The following is an 8,709-nucleotide window of genomic DNA, read 5'->3' as shown; positions in this document are numbered from 1 at the left end:
CTGAAGCAGGCAGTCATGTTTTTCTCTGTTCTGACTAACGCAGAATAAACTTATAAATAATGCTCTCCTGCGTGCATCTTTCGCTGTGCATTATCTGCTGATAAGAGCGTGCATCAGCTCTGGAATGTGGCAAGCTATTTCTGGAGCTCGTGTCGCTAATTGCTGATACTGCGTGTCTACGGGAGATCGATGGACGTCCGGAGGCGATGTGGGGCCATGATGGACTTTGTCTCCCTGGCAGTATCCCTACAGGGTCCCTCTGAAGCTGAATTGCAGAAGAGGGGGGTCATCCTCACCATGCTTAAACATTTAGCATGAAATATCAGCAGAAACCTCTCTGGGGTTGCTAATATTGCTAAGACTCTGTGAGGGGGATTTGCTGGGGGTCTCTGAACAACTCTCAGCACCCTTAACAAACCACAGCTCATGTGCTGGGTGGTAGGGGAGCCATGACTGTTTAAAGTGGTATGTTGTGAATGTGGCCTAACATAGGTTCATTAATTTCAATGAGTCTACTCTGAGTAGAAGTTTAGTTGGCTACAACCCGCAGAGTTTTCACAAATAACTTTTCTTTCTTTTCTTTTTTCTTAAGGAGTAAAAAGACTCTAGTTGAAAGGATGACTTTCAACATGGAAAAAAAATCAAACTCACAAAAATCCAGGTTTGTCATTAGTCTAAGGCCCAAGGGCAGGAGACGTTGTTTAATTTGCTTCTTCCAGGTCCTTAAAACCATTTCCCCCCCTAGGAAATATTGAGAGTGCTGGTTATTTTCTTGGTAGGGTCCCCCCCCACCTCAAATAAAAAAGGGATAAAACAAACAGCAGTTGAAATAAATGAGCACACCAGTTATGCGTCTGAAAAAGTTCAGACCCCTAAAGCTATTGATTTCATAGTCTGAGACAGGTGAGTTCAAGCAGCTGGGAAAGCGGCAATCCCATTTGGATGGAATCCCAGCTTTTCATTTTTCTTCTGCTTTAGCTGCTGTTCCCCAGGTGTGGGAGACTCAGTGCCTTTGCCAAACCCCGTCAAACTTGTAGCTTGGGATTCCAAGGGAAAGGAAACAGAAGACCATCTGTATATTACGTGTCTTTTCCTGTTAAGAATCCAAAAGCTTTTGTCTGTCTGTCTGTCTGTCTGTCTGTCTGTCTGTCTGTCTGTCTGTCTATCTATCTATCTATCTATCTATCATCTATTCCAACAATTTATAGACCGCTTTTCACTGTGAGTGGTCACAAAGCACTTTCCAGATCAATCAAACAGGTCATCAGTCAAATAACAAAAGCGTTTTAACCAAACACAAACCACATATAAAAGTCCATAAATAGATATCGTCCTCAATGATTAGGCTATTTCAGAACTGGGAAAACCTCATGCTACAATGGATCATGTCCTTCCTGCAGCCAGTGGTTGACGCAGAATGTAACTCCAGAGCAGGGGTGAGGAACCTTTCATTCCCCAGATGTTGTTGGTAAACAACTGCCCGGAGCACAACCAGTGATCATGGATGATGGGAGTTGTGCTGCAACAACATCTGGAGGGCCACTGGTTACTCACCACTGCTTTAGGGTAGCCCTACCCCAATCTGATACCCTACAGATCTTTTGGACTGCTACAGCTCCCATCAGCCCCAGCCAGGAGTCTAGCACAGTGAGGAGATGGATGTCACTGGGGCCAGCCCTATCAAGCTGGAAGGGGCACCAAAAGTGGGGCAAAGAGGAGTCCTTTGATCACACACATTGATCTGTAGTTGCTGTGTGAAGGACTGGAGGCTGCCACAACATGGTGCACTGTCCAGTGAGCCAGTTCACAGGGCTGGAGGGTATTTGGCTAATGGGACATGAGGCTATTCCTCCTTCATAGCTCTGGAGATGACATTGAACAAATGCAGCATCAAGAAGCTGTAATGACTGTAGGTTCAGCAGGACTGTTTACCTCCCTGCTACCACTTCGTCCAGCTCAGATTTGGATCCCCTGTGAACCCCTAGTCGAAACTGCAGTGGTTCCTCATATGGCACATATTTCTACATTGTGTGTATTATATTTCCATATAATATTGTGTATATGTCCCTTATGCTAAGAATTATCACTCTGAATAAGCTGCCCTCCCCTTCCTTCAAATGCCTCATTAAAATCCCTTGATTTTTATTTTGGTTCTTTATTCTTTCTTTTTTTAAGATTAGTTTGGCTTTTATTGTATTCTGTGTTGAAACATTTCAATATTAATATTTAAAAAATCTCTTCTATGAGACTCTGTAAGGTTCTGGTCAGACTAATAATAATAATAATAATAATAATAATGCATTATTACTTATTATTTGATTTATTCTAATAATGTATGTGTGTTTTTCTGTTTTAAACATTTGCACCACTTAAGTGGTTTCTGCTGTGATGTGGTCAATACATTTGTTTATTATTGTTCTTATGATTCTTATTAATGACTATTGTTTAATACATGAATGAATGAACTTTATTACGGTCACAGACCAGGATAAAATAAAACCCATATAAATATAATAGCAGGATTTGTTTTTTTTTAACCGATAATTGTTAGAGCAAATAAGGACAAAGAAACAAGCATAGGAAAGAACATCTGAATAAAATACAAGATTAAACACGGATAATGGATGGATAAAAACTGATAATTAAAACAGATAAGAACTAAAAACAAATAAAAACATGCAGTTAAAACAACTGTAAGAGCATAAGAACTAAAAGACTCGCAGTTAAAACAACTATAAGAGGCTGCATAGTAGAAGCCTCTGAAATAGAGGACACTCACAACATTAGAAACTGATGTGCAAATATGGTTAAAACAGACAAATAAAACAACGTACAACAATAAATTTAGAAACAATGTACAACAATAAACTATCCCAGGAAGTTGACTCATTGTTTAATACATTAATATCCCACCCTTTCTCCAAGGCAGCAAACATGGTTCTCGCCAACCCCTTTTATCCTCTTAGCAAGGCTGTGACACATGTCAGACTAAGGGAGAAGGGCTGGACTAAGGTCAACCGACTAGCTTTTGGCTGAGTGAAGATCTGAACTCAGGTCCCTCAACTTCTCATCTGGCATCCCAACAATTGCCCCACACCCATATACAGTGCTATCACAAGAGGATTTGATGGCTGACGAAAAAAAGATGCCAGCGACTGCTGTAAATAAATGGGGGGGGGGATGCATAAGGGAAATGACTGCTGGGGAGATACAAAGAGAGTCAATAGGTCTTGTAGTCACATGTATAGTTCCAACAGGAAATGGATAGATTGGTTTCCACAAAACGTACCATCTGCAAGCAGATTCTTACCCCTTGAGTTCTTTCCCAGGTGTGGGTCAAACATTGACCCATCCTGCAAACCGGGATGTCTGAAGGCATGCTTGAAGTCTTTCCCCTGCATTGATTGGCTTCCACTTACCAGTGTGTGTGTGTGTTTAAGCATCTGGTTCCTATTTGACTTAACAGATGTGTTTCCACTCCCAAAGCATGTCCTGTGCATTCTTTCCTTAAATGAACGCTAACAAGGACAGTGCACTTTTAAGGTGTCTAGCCTCTTTAAATTAGGAAAAATGAATAATAAGGGAGGAAAAGATTGGCATTTGTGTATTTGGATGTCTGGCATGTCCAATCCTCTAAACACTAAAACACCACCCAGTTAAAAAGCCCATTCTAAAGAAAAAGGTCTATGCTTACAAAACAGGGTCAAGCTGATCCATGAGGTGCAAAGTATCCTCCAAGCACAGTTGCTCTCCAAACTTGGCACATGGATGAAATAAAGGAGCATGCCCTTCTGAGATACCTGATGCCTGTAAGCCAAGATATGGCCCTTATTTCAGAAAGTCCTAATGCCATTCATGTTCATAGATGATGAAGGTACATCAGCCTTGTTCAGACCATCCTCCGTTCAGACAATGAAACCATGGAGGAGTCAGAATCCTCCTTGGGGATGGGAGAGAAATTAGATCTTGTTGCATTTTAATGCGAAGCTGCCTAATTCACACACCCCAAACCAATACATGGAAAAAAACAGCTGCAGGGTGCAGTGCTCTGCTTTCTTTTTGCATGATTCCCATTGGTATTTCCTGAGCTGTGATTTCATCAGCTGGAGAATGAGTGGCCGCCTGAAAGGTGTCTATAATAGACAGGCATCTTCATTTTGATGAAATGGCTAAGACATTGAGCTACAAAGGAGGGACCTTGGTTTAGAAATATATGATCAATGGATGCTGCTTCATACTGAGCCAGATCACTGGTCCTTCTAACTCAGTATTGTCTACACAGGCTGGCAGTGGCTCTCTAGGATTTCAGGTAGCTGAAGTTTCTCAGCCATAGCTGGAGATGCCAGGGATTGGATCTGGGACCTGCCACAGGTGCTCTACCACTGAGCTACGTCCCTTCCTTGAGATGCTTGAACGTCACATCTGCCAGGAACTCAATAAAAAACCTTAGGCAAGCCACACATTCTCAAGACTCAAGCTCACCCACCCCAACTGCAGTAAGTGGGATTATATTGCTGATTTCCCTACAGGGTGGGAGTAAAGTTTACCATTTGATAATGCATGCAAAGGGCTTTGAACACTTGAAGCAGCGTAAATTTGGATGTGAGGATTATATTTCTGCTCTGTACACCGTCCTTGGACATCTTGGTCCAGTCTGGCCAATGAAAACTGTGATGTTATCCTGACAGTACAGTCTGTAAGGTCCCTGCAAGAACAACACAGAAAATGAACCAAACAGGCACGTGACTGTACCTAAGAATGAACATAATTACAGTACTTACCTGGCTTCTGGCATGGGGGGGGGGGGCTTTTGTTGTTGTTTATTTTTGAATTTCTTGTTATATTTAATTTCTGTCTTGTGACCTTATACAATAAGTACACCACTGAAAAACCAATAGGACATTATTATTTTTTAAAAAACAAAAACTACGCTTTTTTACAGGGCTCTGCTGCTCAAAACAATACTTTCAGTTACGGTATTTCTGAAATCCTATCAGTAGCCAATACAGATTCTAGAGGACTGGTATAATAGGCTCTTGATGGGCTGTCAGTCACGAAGTGGCATTTCTCACTCATTCAGTGGTAGTTGTGCAAACAAGCTTACAAAGGCTCCCAAGGAAAAAGCCTTGAGGTTTCCAAAGGTGAGAGACAGGAAGAGAAATGGACACATCATGCAGCTTGCTTCCACAACGCAATGCAGGGTATCCTGCAGCCGCACATGAATTGTTAGCCTGGGTCAATTTTTTGTTTCGCCATCAACTACCAGTGCAAGTTACAATCTTGTAGCTGCTGTTGCCATCTGCTTAAACTGGGAAGCAGAGTGACATCATGGGCTCTGTGTGTGTGTGTGTGTGTGTGTGTGTGTGTGTGTGTGTGTTTTAAATGTAGAGAAATGAGGTAAAAGTTGTGAGATATTTTCACATTATTGTCAATCCTAACATAGCACAACTACCTATACGACTCCGAAATGTCCCTGACAATCTCACGCATTTGAATGGTTGGGTAACAGGGGCAATTAATCATCTTCACTTCTTAACATGTCCCACACAAACCCTTACCAAGGAGAGCTCCTTTTAGAGACCAAGCAGTGGAATGCAAACAAAACTTCAAAGGCAGCCGGCCTCCTGTAACTTAGCAGAAGAACAAAGTTTTGTCGAAGGCTAGATCTTCCCCACTGTGTTACAATGGAGGCATCTGAAAGCAGCGCCTGTGGATGAACTTACAAAAAGTGGCGGAACGGCTCCTTGGAAATGAGATGTCAATGCACAACAGGCCTTAGATACTCTTGACTATTGTGCTGAGGCAGCTTACTCCAAACAACCTGTTTTTTTAAAAAAGAAATTTTCCAACCAGGGCTCCCCCCCCCCCCAACCAGAGCTCACCAGAACTCAGTGAGTTCCAGCTGGGGGGAAAAAGCCATGCAACTCACAAGGTGTTCTTGGGCCAGTTGCTAAAGCTCACTTCAACAGGCTGAAAATCCTACCCTGTTTCCCATATCCAAAGCAGCCCTGAAAACATAGAGGTTGCATCTTGAAGATCAGCACTGTACTTTAAAATTATCTGAAGCCACGGGAGATGCTGTGGCGGCCTTCTGCAGCATATTCTTTCTCAAGCCCCGTTGTCCACCCCCTCCCTCAACTTTGGCCTAGAGCTAAGCAGCACTAAGGGAGCAGGATGGACAACAGGATGGAGTGGGAAGGAATGAACAAGGGGGGGGGGGACCCACAGGCAACTCGTCTTCCAATACACCCGGGGGGGGGTGTTTAAAGGTACAGCGGTACCTCAGGTTAAGTACTTAATTCGTTCCGGAGGTCTGTACTTAACCTGAAACTGTTCTTAACCTGAAGCACCACTTTAGCTAACGGGGCCTCCTGCTGCTGCCGTGCCACCAGAGCACGATTTCTGTTCTCATCCTGAAGCAAAGTTCTTAACTTGAGGTAATATTTCTGCGTTAGCGGAGTCTGTAACCTGAAGCGTATGTAACCTGAAGCGTATGTAACCCGAGGTACCACTGTACAGTGTTGCAGACTTGACAGACATGGTGGTTGTGGGATGTGTAGAGATGGCTGCTTCTCAGAAGAGGCAGGCCAGCGGAGGTGTCAAACGGGGTGGCGTTTGGACCAATAAGCCCCCTAAGAAAAACCAAACAAAAACAACTCTCCCAACAAGTGCAGCTAGTTGAGGGAACCAGCTGTGTTTTCCTAGTTCATTATGCCGGAGTTTTAAACGTTCTTGCTCGGTTTGCCAACTGTTCTTTCTGAAGCGGGCCAGTTGCTTTCCAAGGTCCTTGAAGTGGTTTCCCCAGCTTTTTGATGACAATGCCTCATTATTGCCTGAGAAGCTAGATCCTGGGTTTCTATGCAAAGGATCCTGGCCTCCTCCTCCTCCCAGCACATGCAAAGTCACTGCAGAAACTAGAACCAGATTTCTGAAAAGAAATGAGGGGAGGGGAAAAGGGGGGGGTGAGTGGAGGAGGCAAAACAAAACAGGCCCTTTAAAGCTTGCAGTTCTCAAGTGTGAAAACGTGAGGAGAGGCTGTTCAAGAAGCATTGCTTCATCTTCTTCCCCACATTGTGATTCATTTGCTCCAATCCATCACCGATTTATCATGCTCATCTGCTGAGGGCCTTCAAAGACGACTGCGCATCTGCTGCAGCCATTCAGCCAGTGAGAAATAAAAGGGGAGGATGAACCAAGAAGAATGTGTCGCCAGTTCCATTAATGCCAGTTAATCTACGTGGAAAAAAAGGGGGGAGGGCAGAGCGAGAGAGAAGCTTGGCTAATAAGCACCAGAAAAAAGCAGCAACTCTCTGTCGGAATAAGCGGGGTTTGAGGGAGCGCATTTGGGAAGAAGCAAAGGCCAGCTTATTCAAGGAGTTGCTCTCAAATGCCACCTCGGGGCAAGAGCTGTGCATTTATTTCAACAATTTGTATGCCATTTAACACTGTAGACTCTCAGCGGCGTACAATAAAGATAAAATTAACACTAATCAGGAAAAATAAAGCTTACATCAAAGCCCGCTGAAATGGAACATGAAGAAGTCTTCAACAGCGTCTTATGTATATAACAAGTGTTTGGACAAGTGGCAGCTGCAGAATTTCTACCTTGATATTTACCACACGTTACTATGATGAGGAAACATAGGGCATTTTCTAAAGGCACCAGGAAGGATTTCTTAGCTGTGTATTATTATTATTATTATTATTATTATTATTATTATTATTATTATTATTATACCCCGCCCTCCCCAGCCAGGACCAGGCTCAGGGCAGCTAACATCAAAGTATGATACATTAAAAACATAAATCAAACATTCGATTAAAATACAGCTTAAAATCAAATTTGGAGCTGAATAAAATCATATGTCAACCCATGGATTATAACTATAGGGGATGGGAACATTGAGTGCTCACCAGCAGTGGCGTAGCGTGGGGGGTGCAGGGGGGGCCGGCCGCACCGGGCGCAACATCTGGGGGTTAGGGTTAGGGGGCGCAAATCCACGGGTTAGGGGCGCAAATCCACGGGTTAGGGGGCACAAATTACTTGCCTTGCCCCGGGTGCTGACAACCCACGCTACGCCACTGCTCACCAGGCCCAACTGTATGTAGCAAGCATTGGGGGAAGATGTACCTGTAGAATTTTAGCCTGGATATTTTATATCCCCCCCACCCCCCACAATGCCTCTCACCCTGTTTTGTGTCATTTGTGTGCCTATACATAGCCATTTTCTAACTAGAAGCCCTAGAACCTTCTACCACCTGGATTGCTCATTTTAATGGTGGGTTGCGATTCAGCCAACTTACTCTTATTCACCCAGGGTCATAACTAGCCAACCAGTCAGTCAGTCAGTCAATAAATAAATAAATAAATAAATCTCTCTCACACACCTCCTTCCCTCTGTCTTTTTCTGTCCCTCACACTGCCATACTCCAGCTATCATTTTCCAGCTAACTCTCCTCTGCCATGTCACTCCCTCTCATAATAGTCAGCGTTCCACTCAATCCTTCCACTTATCCTTCTCTCACGACAGGTTTCTACTGAGCATGTGCATGTAACACTCTTAGGAAATCCCCTTGACTAACATTGCCCACAAAAACACCTTTAAAAAAATTAGGCACATGTTACACAACTTGTGGGTCATAGCGCACATACTAGATGTTCCCCTTGACCTAACACAACCACCTGCTTCTCAAAAAATCACAGGGCAA

Source organism: Podarcis liolepis (assembly GCF_965112155.1).
Source record: "Podarcis liolepis genome assembly, chromosome: 2".
Classification (NCBI taxonomy): domain Eukaryota; kingdom Metazoa; phylum Chordata; class Lepidosauria; order Squamata; family Lacertidae; genus Podarcis; species Podarcis liolepis.
Note: the sequence above shows the minus strand (reverse complement) of the source record.